Genomic DNA, 19,314 nt, shown 5'->3' with positions numbered 1-19,314 from the left:
CGATCACGTGGGAGTGGGTGTGATGCAGATGTTCTGTGATGTCACATAGCCCAATAAAGAGGCAGGGGTGCTTTGTAGCTTCCAGAAGGATTCCTAGGAGGAACTGACAAGTGGTGCTCTAAAGCCCAACCAACTCCATTTTTTAAAGAAGAAGCTCCAGTTTGTACGAGGCCTGACTCCAATTCCAGGATGAAAGCCATGAAGACCACTTGTGCGAACATCATACGGCAACTGCCCGGACTCCTGGACCCTACCCCTAGCAACGGCCAGTCAGGCTACACTGGCAGGGCCAAGGTACATATAACCTAAGACATCCTGCAGAAAATAGAAAATCTGGCCATCCTGTTTGTCAGGTGGTTTTGCCCCTGTATCTGGTTCCTACAGATTACGTCAGAAATGCAGTTTTAAAAATATTAACTTGCTGACCCGTATGGAAACTCGCCAAGCTTGTTGTAACCACTCATTTCTGAGCCATTGTCATGGTGCAGGTGAGAGTCCTTGCTCGCATTAAAGACCCTGTATGTTTGCATCGGAATTGACTCCTTGGTAGTCTTTGGGGTCCCTGAGACTTGGGCATAACAGTGCTAAGATAACGTAGTACAGACAGAAGCCTTGAGCATGCCATCAAATAAACTTCTTTCTTTACAAAGGAGACACTTTGAAGTGAAGCAGCATTCAGTCCTCCTAGTGAAACAGCAACGTACAATATAGTACGTCCAGAACTCCTTTTGTCATCTCCATTGCCTGTGCTTAGAACTGAAAGGCAGATTCTGTTGTGGTGTTTTGTTTTGTTTTGTTTTTTTCCCCTGCTTCTATTTGCTATCAGTTGAGAATATTATAATGTGGAGGTTGGGGCAGAGGAGAGGTGGGGGCATCTGGGGGTTAGCCTGGCTGAAGAGGAGGGTAGATTTCTGTTTGAAGAGTTTTCCCTTTTGAAAATATCCTAGGATTTCCATGCTGTTGTTTTGTTCTCACTTTGACACTGTTTATTTTTTTTCTTTTTTTGACTTTCCAAATTGTTAACTTTATTTAAATTGAAAAATATTTCTTAAAACTGCATATAGCATCAAGATCATTGATGAAAATCACCAGTATTTGTAAGGCAGAAACATTTATAGTAACAAAACTAGGGCGGGGGTGTTTTGCTGACATTGTCTGGGTACCACGAGCATGCACTGCCTGTGGAGGCCAGCAGAGGGCGCAGAATACCCTGAAACTGGAGCTGCAGAGACTTCTGCTGAGAATCCAACCAAGGTCCTCTAGGAGAGCAGCCAGTGATCTTAACAGCCCAGCCATCTCTCCAGCCCCTACTCCTGTCACTTTTTCAGAGACAATGCTTAAATTATAAAAGGGTGGAAATGATGTAACAAAAATATATGTATTTGTAAGTAAACTGTATTTAGTTTTCCTCTGTTGGCGAGGTGGTTAGAATCGATTTAGAAACAAATCCACAGGGCTACTTTTCTCTGTGGTGACTTGCAAGGGGAGAACAAAAACAACACAGTATTCTTTGGGGTCACCCTCCAAGCATTAAGGTGGAAGAGGGTCAAACCAAGCCACCATGTTCACAGCCAGCTGGTGCCCTCTGGATTTCTGTAAGTGGATCCACGCGGTTCACCTCTGACTCCAGATTCTCCCTGTTGAGTTTGGTTCCCTCAGGCCTCAAGGCTGCTCCTTTGTCTCTACCCTGGCTCCCAGGCACATGCTGAGCTCTTCAGCCTTCATTTTCTCTGCAGTTTTCCTTGCCTTCATTTACAGGAAGCAGCTGGGGGTGGAGGTCGAGGGACATTCTCTGGAACTTGTTATTGAACAACAACAACAAAAAAGGCACATGCCACAAAGATCACTTCAAATCAGCGCACCAGGTATTGTCCCATCCTTAAAATATGCTGTGCTGGGCTTCCCTTTTGCAAACTAAGGCCTCACCTGTTTTCTTCCGTGTTGATTTATCCTCTTTTTACATGAGTTTGAATCCCACATGCCATAAATAACACCTCACTTTAATATTCAGAAAAATGCAACCCCCTTCAATGTAGGAAATTTTCTTTCTTAGCACATGAGCCATGCATAATTGGGGAAAAATGTGTTTCCTGCTAGAGCTGGGTGGAACTTCATAAATGCCAGTTGGATCAAGGTTAAGAGCATTAAATCGTTTTTCTTTTTTTCTTTTTTTCTTTCTGGCTGCTTATTACAGCAGTTGTTTCATTTTTTTTTGTATTCTTTCTCTCTTGCCCCTCTCTTCCCCTCTCTCTTACTCTTCCACCCTTCTCCACAACTCTCTCTTCCCCTCTCCCTGCTCTCTCCCTCTCTCTGTTTCTTCCCCCTTCCCCCTCCCATCTCCTCTCTCCTTCTCTTTCCCTCTCTCCCCTCCCTCTTTGTGTGCTTGAATATAAGTCCACATATGCACAGTCCATGTGTAAAAGTCAGAAGACAACTTTGGTGTCAGTCCTTCATCTTGTTGGAGACAGAGAGCCATGTCTAGTTTTCTTCCTGGTGCTCATGACAGGCTACTGCCCTGCAAGGCTCTTGGGACTCTCCACTCACCATAGCCATGTCTCCCTAGGGGTGCTGGGATTACAGAAACACACACTGCCAGCTGGCTCTATGGGAATTCTGGGGATTCAAACTTGGCCCCTGACGCTGGCACAGCTAGTGTTGTATTGACTGAGTGACATACTCAGCTCATATATCAGTTATTGAAATGTGGGGTGCTGGGCTAAAATTCTGGAGGTATTGTTTTTCAGCCTATGTGTTACAGTTAACTATGCACATTTGAATATAAAATGTCCTGCGCAAGCTCATGCGTTTGAACTCCTGGTCATCAGCTAATGATTGTATTGAGAGCTGGGTGGAGGAAATGGATCACCAGGAAGGGTGGCCCTATGGTTATAGCCTGGCTATAGTTTCCCGCCAGAATGCTTTTATGATCTTTTGACATGTACACATTCCCAGCACTGTGGACCAAGGTGCTTTAGCTATCATTTATCTCCTGCCATGAGACTCACCAACTAGCCCTGCTCAAACCACAGGCCAAGATAAATTATTCTCTCCTCAAGTTGCTTCTGGTCAGAGAGTTGGAAGCAGCAATGAGAGAAGTAACGAACACATATGATTTCCTTCATTTGCTACTATATAATTCATGTGTACAGGCAATTCCCAACTATGTATCACTGATCAGTATGGATAGTTTCTGGCAAATGTATTGTTAGACTATTTTACCACTAAGTGAATATCAGAAATGTGTTTGCAAAAGTTTTCTTGATAGCTCACTACAAATCTAGATTATAATCTTATGAGACCACTATAATTCTGTGGTCCACTGATGACTTGTGGTTCACAAATGTCATTATGTCACATAGAACTGTGTGTCTGTGTGTATTCATTAACCTGTGTAGTTACCAATTTCAGAACTTTTTGGTATTTGGGGTAAATATATATTTCTACATAGTATCATTATTTATAGTCTAAAGAATTTCATTTAACGTCTTTAAACAATTTATTTATATTTCTCTAACAATTTTATTAATTAATCTAGATGGAGATTGATAAAAGGTTTATAAAATGTGAAATTATTGGTTGATAAGCTTTGTTTTAAGCACTTTAAGTATCTTATTTTTGTCTTCTTTCATTGATTTTGATAAGAGTCCAGGAAGATAAGAGTCGATTTTTCCTTTGTTTAGTATTTGAATCCTCTGACTGTTGTTAAGATACTCCCTTCGTTGTCGGCTTCATCAGCTTGGTTATGACATAGGTTGCAGTAAATTTTAGAAGTTTTTTGTTCTTTGAGTGCAATGGGTTCTTGTATACATAAATTTTTTTCCAAACTTAGAAAAATTTTGAGATTTGTGTAGGTTTTAGTATCTCCTTGGAAATTGGTTTAGATTTATTTCTTCACTATGTAAATGGCCAAATACCTTTTGTTTTTAAGGAAGAGATTTTCTGTGTTTATTTACTATTCTTATACAAGATTCCATAATAGACATTTTTAATTTTAAAAAGTATTTGTTTTTGGATTTTTGAACTCTAGAACAATTAATTATAATTAACTTTAATTAGCAATTTTGCTGGGTTTTGTACATTAATGTTATGGAAAGCATTTTCACTTAAAGGTTTCAGGTTTTAATAGAGGCAACGTCTTTAGGTTGTAGGGATGAAATATTAAACTCATATTGTTTCTTTTATTTTAATTTAATTTATTTATTTTTATTCTTTAGTTTATCCCCCTCCCAACTGTTCCAAAATCCCACACTTACCCCCCTGTCTGCAAGAGGATGTCCCCTCCCCCCAACCCCTAGACCTCCCCACTCCATGGGGCCCCAAGTCTCTCAAGAGTTAGGTGCATTATCTCTGACTGAGTCCAGACCTGGCAGTCCTCTACTATATATATGTCAGAGGGCCTCGAATCAGCTGATGTATGCTGCCTGGCTGGTGGATCAGTGTCTGAGAGATCCGGGGGATCCAGGTTAGTTGAGACTGCTGGCCCTTCTATAGGGTCACCCTCCTCCTCAGCTTCTTCCAGCCTTTCCCTAATTCAACCACAGGGTTCACTAGTTTCTGACCATTGGTTGGGTGTAAGTATCTGCATCTGGCTCTTTCAGGTGCTGGTTGGGCTTTGCAGAGGGCCATTATGATAGGCCTCTTTTTTGTAAGCATACCATAACATCAGCAGTAGTAGTGTCAGGGCTTGAGGCCTCCCCCTGAGCTGGATCTCAATTTGGGCCTGTCACTGGACCTCCTTTTCCTAAGGTTCTTCTCCATTTTTGCTCCTGTAGTTCCTTCAGACAGGAACAATTCTGGGTCAGAGTTCTTGACTGTGGGATGGCAACCCCATCCCTCCACTTGATGCCCTGTCTTTTTTACTAGAGGTGGACTCTACAAGTTCCCTCTCCCCATTGTTGGACATTTCATCTAAGATCCCTCCCTTTGAATCCTAAGAGTCTCTCACCTCCCAGGTCTCTGGTACATTCTAGAGGATCCCTGCACCTCCTACCTCTTGAGGTTGCCTGTTTCCACTCTTTCTGCTGGCTTTCAGGGCTTCAGTCCTTTTCTCCCCCCAATACCCTATCATGTTCCCCTCTTCCCCTCCCTGTAGCCTTTCCCATCCAGGTCCCTCCCTCCTTCACCCCTTCCTGTGATTGCTTTCTTCTCTTCCCATTTGGGATTGAGGTATCCTCACTTGGGCCCTTTTGTTTTTTACCCTTCTTGAGTTCTGCGGATGGTATCCCAGAAATTCTGTACATTTTTGGCTAGTAATCACTTATTAGTGAGTACACACCATGCATGTCCTTTTGGGTTTGAGTTAACCTTACTCATCATGATGATTTTTTAGATTTTTTCATGCAATATATTTTAACCAGATTCCTCAGTTTGATGCATCCAACTTCATATTCTTTTTCTCTCTTAAAAAGTGTATGTATGCATGTGCATGCCTCACACACACACACACACACACACACACACACAAACACAAACACAAAACACAAACACTTTGAAGTCTATTTGTAAGAGGATGTTGTTTTAAGAAAGTGCCAACTGTCTTTCAAGCCAGCTGCAGTATTTTATATTCCCACCAGCAGTCAGATAGTCACCATGCCCAGCCATGTGTGTTGATGCCAGAGTTTGGGATTTGTACTATTCCGAAGGAATAATACCTAAATGTAATTTGCATTTCTTAAATGAGATGCTAAAGTGTTCTTTTCAAGTTTTCCGCATCTGTATGCTTTATTGGAAGGAATGCTTGGAAAGATCTTTTGCTCATTTTTAAAAAATTGATCATTTTATTTTAAATTGATCATTTTATTTTCTTTTTCTCACTGTTGAATGTTAAGAGTTCCATATGTTTGTGTGAAGTGTCTTTTGTCAGCCGCTCCTCTGTAAATATTTTCTCCACGTCTCAGTTTGTCTTATTTTTATTGACATTTCCTTTCACAGAGCAGAAGTTTTTAATTTTAATGAAGTTAACTTATCAGTTATTCCTTTCCTGGATAAGAGAACAGTTTTTGAGAGAGGGGCCACACTGCTCTTCTCTGCTTTTTGCTGCTGCTTTCGGAATAGGCTCTTGGTAGGAAAGAAATGAGTTAGTGCCCTCCCCTGGCCAAATAACCTCTCCTCTAAACAGGCTCCCATGTTTTTATACTAATAACAAGAATTGAATGGATTTAATAAGCAGAAGAATGCCAACAAGTGATTGTACTTGCTAATCAAGATGACTCAGTGCTCTGACTCATGGTCCTTGCTGGTTTTCTCCACACTGGGATACTTACCCTTTATCCATCGTCCTTGCATCAGATGTGAATAACCTTTTCTGTTCAGATGGACAATCTACACTCTTCTGGCATGACTGAATTCTCCAGATTTATCTTCGGCAGTTCAGAGATGATCTGATTTGCAGAACCTAGACTAGATAAGGAAACTATAGTGGTATGGCTTTGTCTTATGCATGAGATCTGTTCTTCATCATCTCTCTATAGGATTGATTCTACTGTAAGAGCAAATGCCTGATGAGAGATCAGAAAATGATGAACAATTTTTATAAAAATAACGATGCTCAATTGCTGACTTACATTTGAATAAGTCCGAAGCTCCACTAACTAGCTTATGACTGAGTGCTACATGAATACGACATAGTGATGGTGACAATACTTTTCAATATGAAAATGAGTTCTAGAATTGGTGTTGGGAACACATTTACTTAGATGTTTTCAAAGGTTTAAAAATTGAATTGTGGGGGCTGAAGAAATGACTCAGTGGTTAGGAGCCTTGGTTATTGTTCTAGAGGGCCTGAGTTGATATTAGAGTAATGATTTCAACTTGCCCATTTCAAGAATCCATGAACAGGCAAATTAACTTGCTTATACCATAACACTTTAATTGTATTTGCTCGTTTTTTTTCCTTCATGTATTCATTATATACTGCACTTTTGGAAGAGAATATACAATATAGATGTGGATTTATTTGTATTTTTGTAGTTGATAGAGACTAAGACAATTCTATACAAATAATTGTGAAATTTGTGGAAATTTAGAAGGCCTAAATAAATAACACAGATACAAAAACTAGAGCTTATTTAATAAGCACTCATAACTGAAGTAATGAATAGTATTTTAGACACTTCTTTTTGATGTTTTACTATAAGAGAGAACATCATTACTAAGAATGACCTCACATAAGCAAAATTTACAATGAAAACAGACTTTCCTAGATTTCTTAACCAATGTTACCTTTATTGAAATCTTATTAAAATAATGTTCTTATACTAGGGTAGCCAACCTTTTTTAATATAATTTTTGTTATTGTTAATCATTAAAAACTAATAAAATATAACAAATTAGTTACTTTATCCTAAATGATCAAAGACTAGTCTCCATGTGGCGTTTGGTTTTCTGCTGTTTGAGCCCTTTCCTCCTTTTTTGTCTTGCTTCGGTTTAGCTGCCACCACAGTCTCTGCATTAATGTGCTTGTCTTAACGTGAGATTCTGGCTGCATCAAACGTATTACTTCTAATTTGTTCTTGGAAAGTACAGTAGTTACCAAGCTTGTTAGAAATGTCTAAAATACAAGTTAATGGAATCTGATTAGGACTCTACTCGTGGTAAAATGTATGAGACTTAATGGAGGTATGTTTTGGTAGTCAACACATAATGGATCATTAATAATTTATTTGCTGTTCTTATTATTTCATATTTAGCTTTATATTTGACTATAATTGTAGCTTGGCCACTCAATTTTAACAAAATGACCCATGAATATATCCTTTATGCAACATAATAGTACATTTATATGCCTGTCTCCTGATTTACATTTTTTCCATTTCAAGAAACATGAACAACGAACTCAAACCATTACGTTAGAACATGTCAAAACTGCTATTAATAACTCTAAATGCATTTCTTAACTGTAAAATTAAAATATTATGCCAGGTATGGACTCGCTTAAAATTAGCAGTGACATGGTTGAAAACTTCTTTTCATTTTAAATGTAGGGGCCTAAAAAAATGTCACGTGGAACTCTGCCAATTCCTCCTTAACAATGTGACTGTAGCTGCCATAATTAGTGTCAAGTCTGCAGTGCCTCTCAGTGCATTTTTCCTCTACGTGCAGATAAGATAACTCCTAGCTGAGTGGTCAGCATGGCTGAGGGTTCATTGCAGAGTTCTTCCAACTGTTGCCAGAGCAAAATGTCTCTCAGGTCACCAAAGCTCTCGTTGACATTGATGTTCCAAAAATGGGGAATGCGTTGACTCTAATGGATCATAATTCTCAAGAAATGCTCTCGAGGAGTTGGGTTTTCATAGTAAATCTTTCCATATATTGTAATGACTTCCTGCTCTGTATTGGAATATAGGTCTTAGCTTTTAGATCTTAGTCTAACATTTTGGTGATACAACCACTTAATATCTATGTCAGTTATCATAAGCTTGTTGAGAATCCAAAGTTCTATTTCATCATCTGAATTCCAGATGGTTTAAAAACTACATGTTTGCCTGTTATGTTTGTTTCTACCTCAAACAAATAATGAAAGTAAAATTCATACTGCTATTCTCTTTTTTTTTTTAATTATTTTTTATTTTTTCGAGAGGGGTTTCTGTATATAGCCCTGGTTGTCCTGGAACTCACTTTGTAGACCAGGCTGGCCTCAAACTCAGAAATCAGCCTGCTTCTGCCTCCTGAGTGCTGGGATTAAAGGCATGCGCCACCTGAAACAAGCAGTTATTTGCAACCAGTTTGTAAACCAGAGCAGAAACGTATAATCATTATTACCTTTTCATAACTTGAGCCTTCCAAATTAATTCCAAGCTCTAGCTAGTCAATGTCAGCAACTATATTAAATATACGTTTTTATTTCTACTCCCAAATCTTTAGTAGAGCATATAATTGTTTTTGTATTATATTTGATGTAGTTTCCTGTGCCCCAAGTTGTGAAACTGTTCATAATAAAATTTTTGTCACACAGTATTCTTTTTCCTTGCTTTATGTTTTGAAAGTTGTTATGCAAATAAACATACAACAAAATGTACATGTTTAACATATAAAATTATACAACTATTTTACTGGCAATATATTTGAACAAGTGATGTTTCGTAAAAATATTTCCATTCAAATCTATCATTCCTCTCCTTCCTCTGAGTTGCTTTGGCCAAAATGTTTTATCACAGCAACAGAAAGGAAGAAAACTGCCCAGACTGTACATTTTGTATCTCTGTCTTCCTCAGTTGCTCATTTTTTGGGGGGGACCTGTATAAGGGTTATCAGTAACAGCCATGCCATAGATTCAACATGCCGTTGCTGAAATTTCCTCCATTAAAGAACTTAATCCGTTTCTTTTACACTTTGCCCCAGGTAAATGCTTAGGGCAGAAGGCATGCAGATTCTTTGACAAATAGAACAAGAATGGCTTCTAAATCCACTTGCTCATATCATTACTACTGAAACTTCTTGAACCTGGCTTCCACCATCCACATTGTTCTGAACATGACTTCTTTTCCAGCCTCCTACTAGAATGGCCTTTTAAGCTCTGCTTACACTATTCAACTGTCTTTCTAGTACAAAGTTCCAAAGTCATTCCCTCTAAATATACTTGTTAAGTCCTTCAGAGTAGCAGCCCACCAGAGTACCAGTTTCTATATCAGTCACTATTTTGCTGCTGTAACAAAACACTATAATCAAGAGAACTTAATTGAGTTCAAGTATGAGTTCCTTCAGGCTTACAGTTCCACAAGGATGAGAGCCCATAATTTAGGGGAGGCAAGTATCAGACATGTCAGGGACAACAGCAATATGGAAGCTCTTACCTTTAAATGTAAGCATAGAATAAGGACAACAAACAGGAAGTGGCATAGTTTTCAATTCTCAAAGCACATCCAAAATGATGTTCTTCCAGCAAAGTTATACTTCTTAAACTTCTCCAAACGCACCACCATCTGGGGACCAAGTGTTCAAACACCAGAGCCTGTGGGGAACACTCCCATTCAAAGTGTCACCATGTCCTCCTGGCTTTCAGAATCTCTGTTAGAGAGCATCTTTAAAATGTAATGGTATTGTGATGGGTTTGACTTTAAATTCAATTGGTGCTTCTCCCTTGTAATTATTAATTTTTTTGTTCTGTGTATTTGGTACAGACAATATTTTAATTATATTATGATATATAGGTCTCTTTTATTCTTGAAGTTTGGCATTCTAAATTTTTAATCACTTCTTTTCCTAGATTTGGAAAATGATTTGCATAATTTTACTAAACATATTTACTATATGTTTAAATTGTTCTTTTTCTCCTTCTATGCCCATGATTTGAAGTTTTGTCTTTTTAAAATATCCCCTTGAGATCCAATGCTCTCTTCTGGTGTACATGAAGACAGAACACTCAAATATATAAAATATGTGAATAAATATGTTTTTACAGACGTTCTCTAGATATCAAAAGTTCTGTTAGCATTTCCTTTTTTATGATTGTTATTTTTGTTGTCAAATTAGTGTTCTAATTTATCCATGTAACTCCAACATTTGATGCTCTGTCTTCTACTTGTTTTTCTTTTTTTCCTCTTGGTGAAGCTCCCCACTGATTTTTTTCCCTTAGATTACTGAAATTTCAATTTTCTAAAATTTAATTTTGTTTTTACAATATTTCAATCTCTGAAACTGACACTTCTCTTTGAAATATTAACAAGTGTGTGTGTGTGTGTGTGTGTGTGTGTGTGTGTTTACCATGGCTTGTGTGTGGAGGTCAGGGAACAGCTTTCAGGAATCATTTCTTTCCTTTTACCATGTGGGTTTCAAACATAGGTTATTAGGTTTGGTGGTAAGTCTTTAGTTGCTGAGCCATCTCACTGGCTAAGAATTGATCATTCTTAGAAGATTCATGTTTTTCAGATTTTTCAGGGGACTTGGTTGGTTTGTTCATTTCTACATTAGAACTTACATGTCTGGAATTAAGTTTATGGTAGGGTTTTGCAATACCCCTTGTTATTCAATTGTGCTTTTTGTAATGCTCAAACAGGACTAAATTATAATAGGGTTGAGAATAGTTTTGTATCCATGGCACTGGATACAGTTTTGTAAATCACTCTGAGCATGGAGTACTGACTGCAGAAGCAACCAGAACTGGTGAGCAAGACCAGCATGATAATGCAGCAGTAGCCAATGGAACACAATCACTCCTTCAACTAAAAAGCTTTTTTTGGTGTGTGTGGATAAAGGAACAAGGACATTATGATACATAGTAAGATATTAATTACTAAGGGAAAAAAATAAAATCAAAGCAATGTGAGACCAACATTTGGTGTTAGAAAGAGAGATGTGAGAGGGAAAAGAAACAAGGCTGATGAGGAGGATAAAGAAGAAAGGAGGCAGAAGCAGTGTCAGCTAAAGATAGAATGGGAGGGAAAGAAAAGAATTGATACAATCAAGCAACCCAACCCATATCGTGGAGAGAGCCCCTCCACCTTGGCTTAACAAGTGCACTCTAAGGAAGAGAAACAGCAGGAGCAGAGGGATGTGCAACACAGTTCCCATAGCTAGATTCTTCTTCATGTTTATCTTATGTGTATACGTGTTTGGCCTACATACGTGTCTGTACATCATGTGTGTGTGGTGCCTGTAGTTGTCAGAAGGGGTTGTTGGATTCCTTGGGTCTTGACTTATAAACAGTTACAAGCTGAGGTGTGGGTGCTGGGAATTGAACCTAGGTCCTCTGGAAGAGCAACCAGGAGGCTCAACCACTAAGCCATCTCTCCATCCCCTACAATGTAAGGCACTAAATGAAAGGATTATTTATGTGAAAGAAAGAAAACAGGAAAAAGAAAAATAAAAGTTTATATGTCTGTTTTTAAACTACTCTGTGTCACTGAATTTTCACTTCTAACCTTAACACTAACACACACAAGCAAGCAAACAAACAAACAAACAAATAAACAAATGTGAGGTTGGAGGAACTTAGAGTGGGTCCAGAAAGAGTGGGAGAGGGAAATGGAAAGTTAATATGATCAAAATATGTTGTATGATTACATGAAATTATCAAATAATAAATATAAATATTATATTTAATTTGAAAAGCTTATGATCAGAAAAGGGAAAGAAGTAGGAAGTGATATGGAAATGTATATTAAAATTTTCATTAACATTTAAAAATATCAACAATAATAACACAAAAATAATGTAAAGATGGAGAGGGTGGGTTTTTATCCCCAGGGACTTTACATGTTCAGGCTGTGGAAGAAGACATAGCATAAGGTCATTGAAACTTTATGTCTTTTAAGAGTTACACTTAACTCTATGGTCTACTTTCATTTATTTTTATATCTTGTGCTAGGTAATTGAAGTTTGTTAGTATTTTGACACATGGGGCCAGTTTTCCCAGCAGAAATTGGTGAAAGAATGATCTTTTATTTGCTACTGAATTGCCTTTGCACAGTACTAACAAGTAGTTGCTCATGCATGCTTTCTTGACTTACTGATGAATTCTCTCTTGAATACAACATTGGCTTTACTGTTGTAGCTCTGCAATAATAAGTCTTTAAGTCAGGGAGTATGAAATACTCCAAATTTATACCTTAATTGTTTTAAGTAACTGAATTTATTATGTAAAATTTGGGTTAGTAATTCTGTCTTTTGTAGTTCCACTTGAATTTTAGAGTCAGCTTATTGATTTATACAGAAAGATGAGGCTAGGGTACTGATCAGCATTTAATTGTGTCTGTATGACACTCCCACACTTCTTTATGAGCAAGTGGACTTTAGTTCTCCCTATGTCTCTTAAATATTCTTCTATTGATGTAACACCCTTCAAACATGCTATTCTCTTCCTGTGCTTTCTTTTCCTTCTAAGTCCCAATTAAATACAAACTGTTAAGTAAATTGACTTTAGTTTATATAGCAGAGAGAACTTAACAGATATGTAGTGATGCCATTTTCAAAGGATGCTGTCTGTAGATGCAAAGCTTAAATCATTTTCAGATTTTCTTGAACTCACTTTCTAAATACAGTTGACCCAGCACTAAACATCTTCAGTTAATAATATCTTTACATCTCTCCAAAAGTTTTTTTCCTAAATGTTGAGGTTTTTATTCTTTTTTTTTTTTTTGAGTTTCTTCTTCTCCTCCCCTCTTCTCAAGTTGTTCTGTGTATTCCTGGAACATTATGAATTGCAGCCCAAATAACCTGTTCCAGTTTGAAGATTAACTTTGTAGAACATTTTTTTTGTCCACAGCATAATCTTCCAAAGAATATGGAGCTAAGGAATGCCTTAGTTGGAGAAGAGCGGATGGGTGGAAGTCATGGTGGAAATGCTCAGTAACAACTCTCGAGGGAGAATGAAGCAGTGCTATCAGATGTTTAGCTCGGATTTGATTGCTGAGATAAAACACCGTGACCAGAGAGACTTGGAGAGGAAAGGGTTTATTTCATCACATGCTTCTAAGTAACTGTCTGTCACAGAAGGAAGTCAGGATAAGAGCCCAGAAGCAGGAATGGAAGCAGATACTGTGAATGAATGCTGCTGACTGGTTTGCTCAGCGTGTTTTCTTACACCATCTAGGACCATAGGCCCAGGGTTAGTACCACCACCCACAATATGCTTGGTATTCGTACATCAGTGACTAGATAAGAAAGTACACCTCAGGCTCCCCATGGAGCCTCTGGTATGGATATTTTCTCAGGTGAGGTTCCCTCTTCCCAAGTGACTCTAATTTGTGTCAAGTTCACAGAAACCTACCCAGCATACAGAACAACAAGGACATAAGCAGCTAACCATGCTAGCTTTTAACATCTTGTAGATTTGTTCTCTGCAGTTATTAATACATAAAGCAATCTAAGTCATTATTTGAAAGTCAGTCTTCAATGCCCTTGCATTCTTTTCAGTTGCCCAGAATGGCCAGCATCTATATTGATCTCATATATCAGATTAGTAGAGAAAAGTCAGAGATGCCAGGAATTAGCTCTTTGCCATGGTGGCATAACCAGAAAATATGATTTTAGTGTATAGAGACAGAAGGCATATGAAGCCCCTGATCAGCCCTGGGGCTGCTGGGGGAATGTAGAAGGGTCATTAAATATTGTTATGGCTTGTTTCTTGGTGGTTAGAAATTAGGATACAGTTCAAGAAAAGAGAATGAAAGAATCTCACAAATGAGACAAAATACTGGAGGGAGGGATGGAAGGAGGGAGGGAGAGAGAAAGAGAGGAGAGAGAGGGGAGAGAGGGAGAGAGGGAGACAGAGAGAGACAGAGACAGAGAGACAGAGAGAGAGAGAGCACATGCCTTTAAAACAAGAACCCTGTGGATAGTGTGATAGTGTGGGAGGTCTCCCAAGGACAGACCTGTTCTGCTGCTCTTGACAACCTAAATAATTTCACAGATAATTGCTAACAATCAGAGAATAGCCTTTCACCTTTTTGTGTGTGGAACACCGGGTGTTCAAATGTCCAAGGTAATTAGCATGAACTATTGTTTTTTAGGTAGAGAAGGTGGCTGGTCCTAATTAGCATTGCTTGACTGATGAACAAGTTCAATTATAAAGGTTGCGACTCTTGCTTGAGGATATTCAGGGTTCTTGCTCACTGAACTGAACACATTTTCTGGACAGCCTGTAGTCTACCCCTCTCCTCTCCCCTGCCCTCTCTCTCCCTCCTTCCTTCCCTCCTTCTCTCATTCCCAGCCTCCTTCCATTCATTTTCTTGTTTCTTTTTCACTTAACAAAGAGAGTCAACAGTGTGAGAAAGTTTTAATGTTTAACTGAGCTAGCTTGTCCATCCCTAACACTCACCACCATCCATCAGGAAGGGAGTTGAGCCACTTCCACTCTACCCTTTTTCCAATCAATCAACACAATTAGTTTCAATCAGCATGGCGAGTTTCCTTTGATGTTGCTTTACTGTCCTGGCACATGGAATGAGGATGGGCAAGACAAAATTAATAAAAAAATTTTCTGTTTCTGTTTGCTTTCAGTTATAGGATTATTGTTAGTACAATTGCCTTCTGCTCATTTGGAAAATGCTGCTTCGGACCAAGTTATCACTAAATCCCAGATCTGAGTCTCAGCTCAGACTCACTAGCGTCCAGCCTCTGGCATGCCTTTTGGCTTCTTGTCCTAAGATTTGCCCCAGGTCAACCATCCTCTGTAAAGGTCCTATGCAGATTGCAGTTTCTATCTCTGTGTAGATACATCGCTTCATTCCTTTAAACTTCCACTGAGATTTGCCTTGGGTACAGTACTGCAGAGATTCTCTGGTGCGTTATTACATCACGGTGCTTGTATTCTGTGATTTGTACTATGTTCTGGGCCACATCAAAGACAGAAGAGCCATATGGAGTGTAACAGCGTAAATGAAAGGCAACAGGAATTTGTCAGAAGCAGTTAACCTGAAGGCAGCATTGAAAGACAGGGGTCAGGCAAGGGGCAAGAGGTGGAAGTGCAGCTAAAGGAGGCAGGGATGAGGTGGGCACCGGGTCACGGAACAGTATTCTTTGTAGGAGAGAGGTACTTTTAAGTCTTTGGGAAAAAAGTAATAAATATTTCACAAGCCTGCCAAGAAGAGCCAAAGGTGGAGAGTTATCTATTATCTAAAGACTTCCACATGGCTGCTTTTCTCCCACACCAGAAATGACGGGGGTGGGGGAGAGTCTTAGGTTATCTTGGCCATATGATTTTTTTATTTGGTGGAACTGGGCTTGAAACTAGGAAGAACTGTGCACAGTTGACAGTGCTAATGAATAATGAATGAATGTTTTTCTCACTGCACATTCAACCCTATGAACTTGGAACACAGGTAAATAGCATAAGCATTACCTGGTAGTCACTAATGCAGAAAACAGAAGTATTTATGTATGATCAGTAGAATAGAGAGATGCTTTTGTCTTTGGAAATCCCCAGTAGATCTGGGTATGGGCATTCTCCTTACTTCAGTCTCAGATTTCTTACCTGGTGCCCCTTTCCTAACCACACACAGTGCCTAAAACACTCTCGTCACAGGAATGTCATTCTGTAATGCTAGTGGCAGACAGCTGGGACAAGGTGGCTTGCTTGACAGCAGTTACTTGTATGCCTTAAGAGAGTGAATATGGAATTAGCTCAGAGAGGAACAGAAGGTGTTGATGGAAGAGAAGATGGTCGGGACAAACGTTGCTAAGGTGACAAATTACATCCTGTTGAATATAGGACCTGTATATGGTTTTTTTGTGGCCATCTGGTAATGAGTTAATGCTCTCATCACTGGGGTGACACACAACAGTAGACAGAAAATACTGAAAGTCTGGTCACTTGGCTAAAAACATGACTTTGATGTTTCTGGTTTCATAGCTCTTACAAATGTTTTTTGCCTTAGTTTCCTAATCTGTAGAATGGGGATCATAACAGTATCTCCTGCTATGGCTATGATTAAGTATTGGGTATGGGGTCTGTCTAAGTGTAAGTGATATCAATCCTTACCTCACTGTAATTAATAATTGCCAATATCTGTGCTGACAGTTTGCCTCCACAATGTATTTTGCCTTCAGTGGAGATGGTTGCTAAGTTACTTCATTACTGCAGACCACTCAGACTTAAAGTTTTCATCTGTTGACTTCAGAGATTTGTCTACAGTTCCAATAAGATTGATGTCTGTGTTACATTTGCTGCTTGTGAGCTAATAAAAGGATGTAATACACATTGAACAGGGTTTGCTGAGTGTCTTGCAAAAGGCTTCTGTTAGTGTTTGTTGAGTGGTTTAACTAAGTACCTGGAGAAAGGGCTCACTTCATGACTTGTACCTCTCGTAGATCCTGCTACTGCACTGACCATGCTGGAACAAGGCTGACCCATCCTTCTTAGAAGGAGATACTGAGGAGACCAGGTCTGCACCACAAGAAGATGAAAGGGCGACCCTTGAAAATCATGTCTGTGGAGTTTATTTTAAACAGTTCAAACTTTTCTGGCTCTAAAACATAGAGGTCATATTAAAAATTAAAAAGTAGAAGTTCTATTTACATGGCAATTCTTGCTCCTGTATGGAACTGCAGAGGAAAGCAGTCTTGTGACTTTAGTGGGTGGGCCTATTTCGACCCTGAAAAATTAATGTTATAAAAATTGCTGCTAGTCGTGAGTAGTCTGAGAGAAATATTTCACAGCATAGCACCACCATCATCAGTTCTAGTGAGGACCAGACTAGTAGGTTTTCCTCTGCAAGGTCTTCAGAGAAAATAAATGGTACAACATTTGTAACACGAGTCACATAGTACCAAGAACATGGGAAGCCTCAGTAAGTGGGCACCCGGTTCCCACCTCCGGAAGCAGGGGACAAGTGACAAGGTTTGATGATGAGAGGATGCTTCATACCCAGTGCTAATCACTGAGATCTCAGGAGCAGCAGGCAGTGGCTGGCCTTTCCTCTAATTGGGTTCCTTCAGATCAGCAGTAGACACTCGCTGTTACCCACCCCAAGGAAGGCTCTGAGGAGCCCATGTACATCTGACCCACAGCAAATACTAAACTATAAAAATAAATTATACATGTCAAAAGGCCCAGGATGAATTATATCCTTTGATTTTATATATATATCTGTCTTAATAAAGTAAGTCTTTAATAGTTTATAGATTTGTTAAGTTATTAAAGCAATTTCATTTGTTCCTATAGAATGGTCACGGATTTTATACGACTGCTTTGTGTAATTCCGATGCTAATATTAACCAGCTTTTCTCTAGACATTACTGAATGGTCTTCTGACTTGCTTTTTATATTTTATAAGTTAGGGCTCTATTTTCCCAAGGATGTAGGTCAATAAATATTCATTCCGTCCTTTCTGCGATCACTGGGGTCTCGGCAGTGTTGCGCAAAGCAACCCTGGTTATTTTCAATGTTCATCTTTGTTTAAGCAGTGGAAATGCAGACAGGCTGTAAGTAGGCAAATGGACACAGTCTTTGGAGACGAAGGAACCCTTTCCCTTTCTTGTGATTTGCATTGTTTTGTCTTATTAAGACAGCCAAGGATGTTAACCAGCACCTCAAAAAACTATTTGTTTGGGATGGTTTAGTTAAAGAGGTGCTCGCTGGAAAGTAGTGTGCAAGCTGTAGTGGGAAAGAGAATGAGACCTTCTAGAAGAATATCAAATTAAGGCACAAAGTTGCTTGGCAGTGAGTTTGTAAAAGCACTGAGCATGTATTATAGGCATAATGTCTCAAGGGAGGTGATTCCTTCAAAACAAGTATGCAGACATCAAGTAGTGAAGCTATTTAGCATAACTAAGAAGACAGGCAACGTGGGTCCCTGACATTTGGTCATGAGTGATTTGGATTTCAATTATTTATTCATCTGTGAATATTTATTGAGTGTCTGTTATGTGCCTGTAGGGCTTCGAGATACAGAGAGGAATGAGGAAGACAAGATTCCTGACCTTGTGTTGTTTATAAAGTCTAGTGAGATGAGTTAAGCTATCAATAAACAAGTTGATGGACCAGGGATGAAAGGAAAATAGCTAGGAATTTGGGGAGGCCTCTGTAAGGAGGCTGAGTGAAGCCTGACTCAGGACGCAAAGCCATCCATTCACAAGTAAGTGTAGAATTAGCAACATTTATATGGAAGAGAAAAATGTGAGGAATGAGCTAGAATGCCATTGTGGTGAGAGAGTGAAAAAATGAAACCCCTTAATAGTTAAGCCCAAATTCTGGTGAAGAATGTTGATTCTTGTTCAAGTATCAGAGAAATGAAAGAGGCTTTACACAGAACAATGTCACAGCAGGAAACACATCTTACAATGTTCCTTTTGGTTTCTGGAGGAAGAGATGCAAGATTGGCACCCAGTCTCTGTGGAGAAGTTGGTTCTCACTGAGGGACAGCAATTTCCTGAGTAAGGGGTTATAAGGAGAGGATGTTGTCTCATTCAGGGTGGGACAAAACTCAAGGGCATGGTGATGACGGGATGTGCAGAGTAAGCCTAAGAGAAGAGTCATGGAATTGGTTGCATTTTGCTTGAGCCGTGTGGAGTATATTGAGCATGCACTAGCATGCCCTGAAACAGCATGGATGCCAACAAAGGAAACAACGTTATTTGAAGAGAAAGAGTTCTGTATTAGCCATGTCGAGTTTGAAATGCCACATGTAGATATAAAAGTTGCAATTACATATTTGAATGTAAAGCTTAATGTAGAAGCTAGTCATAAAGGTATAAATTTGAAGGGCAGGTATATGTGGATATTTAACTGATATTTTACAGCCTGGACACTTCCTGAAAGTCTCCTGATCAGTGTCTGCTTTTAGACAGGCAATCTGCAGATGAAAGCAAAAACACCAAATAGAATAACAACAACAAAACCCCCAAACACTTTATATTCATGCAGACTCTCAAGCAGGT

At 39.0% G+C, this 19,314-nt stretch overlaps 1 long non-coding RNA gene across 1 annotated transcript; it reads left to right on the top strand.

The window, feature by feature from the left end:
* The first annotated feature begins 87 nt into the window (after positions 1-87).
* On the top strand, positions 88-16,938 carry 1700057H21Rik (RIKEN cDNA 1700057H21 gene). Its single transcript, NR_130155.1, has 3 exons — positions 88-294; positions 1,759-1,865; positions 16,747-16,938. It is a non-coding gene; the product is annotated as an RIKEN cDNA 1700057H21 gene (long non-coding RNA).
* The last annotated feature ends 2,376 nt before the right edge of the window (positions 16,939-19,314 follow it).

The sequence above is a fragment of the Mus musculus genome, chromosome 2, assembly GCF_000001635.26.
Source record: "Mus musculus strain C57BL/6J chromosome 2, GRCm38.p6 C57BL/6J".
Taxonomy (NCBI): domain Eukaryota; kingdom Metazoa; phylum Chordata; class Mammalia; order Rodentia; family Muridae; genus Mus; species Mus musculus.
This window is presented reverse-complemented; position numbering and strand designations above follow the sequence as displayed.